We start from the raw sequence: 1,419 nt of genomic DNA, 5'->3' as shown, positions 1-1,419 counted from the left end.
ACTTGGTTGCCCTGGGTAGAGTGCAGTGGCGTCATAGCTCACTGCAACTTCAAACTTCTGGGATCAAGTGATCCTCCTGCCTCAGCCACCTGAGTAACTGGGACTACAAATGCACGCCACAACACCCAGCTAATTTTTTCTATTTTTAGTAGAGGTGGGATCTCACTCTTGCTCAGGCTGGTCTCAAACTCCTGAGTTCAAGGGACCCTCCTGCCTCGGCCTCCCAGAGCGCTAGGATTATAGATGTGCACACTGCACTGTTTACTTTTTTCCTAAGAATTTGACATCACTTTCTCTTTAGCACAGAAAATTTAGCTTTGGGGATAAGAACTAAATTATAAAAGACTATATAGCCCTCCAATTACAAGGAGGTGGGGGAATGACAGAGCTTTTTTATTGTTTACTTTAGATAATCTTTGCTTTTTGGCCTACTTACACACAGGCCTTGGTAAGGGTTTTCTGTGTGGATCAGTTTCACCGAATGAATCCCTGTAGGGTCGAAACTGAATTATTTACGTATTCAGGATGCTGTTTAGCTTATTGTAGGATGTATGCTGGCACAGAACAAACCAACACTAAGGATCTAAACCTGAGCCCTGTTGAATTGCTGTGTCCTCGTGGAAGTGTCAGTTGCTTATGTGAAATGAAATGGGTCAAATCTCATAATGTTTGAGAATAGCAGCAGCCTGTGAGGACCATAAAACTATTCATGAGCTGCAGCATATAAAGACTCTGGGAGTGAGAGATGCCACAGTTTTACTCTTCTGTCCTTAGGTGACACATGGTCAGATGAGCCCTGTTGAATTGGATCTGTCTTCTCAAATTGGCACTTTTAGTCTGTTCCTTATCTAATCTCAATTGGAGGTATAGGCTGAGAGCTATGGTACTTGAGGAGATGACACAGTTTCTTTGTTACAGTAATTAATGTAATAAATTAAGGGAGAGGCCCAAAGGGAAGTTGATTGTTTCTCGTTAGAGCCCTAGGTGGAAATTCAGTTGATTAGTGAGCTCCCATGAAGTGTAGCAGGTGGAGAGGGAGATGCCTGTTCATACAGCTGGGTAAGCTGAGAGTCACTGAGGATGGTTTACATGTTGTACTAACCTCACCTGAGGCTGGTTAAGTACGAAGTGATTTCAGGGCAACATCTGGAATTCAGAGAAGATGGTATAATATGTTTCTCTTCTGAGCAACTTTGTTGTAGCCCACTGGTTTATTGACAGTTCCCTGAGGCATCAAACCCTGTGAACCTCAAACAATTTAGATTTGAAGGCCTGTCCTATCAATGGGGTCAGCAACTTAGTGGGTTGGAACAGTTGGCCAAAAATATAGTCCAGATGTTAAAACCATGAGCCTTGAGATTGATACCTTGGCTCTGAGAGATTTTTAAAGCAAGATGGAATCAGTCTGTCACTGTAGTG

Source organism: Propithecus coquereli, unplaced genomic scaffold (assembly GCF_000956105.1).
Source record: "Propithecus coquereli isolate 6110/MARCELLA unplaced genomic scaffold, Pcoq_1.0 Scaffold221, whole genome shotgun sequence".
Lineage (NCBI taxonomy): Eukaryota > Metazoa > Chordata > Mammalia > Primates > Indriidae > Propithecus > Propithecus coquereli.
The sequence above is the reverse complement of the archived record's forward strand: the minus strand, read 5'-3'. Positions refer to the sequence as shown.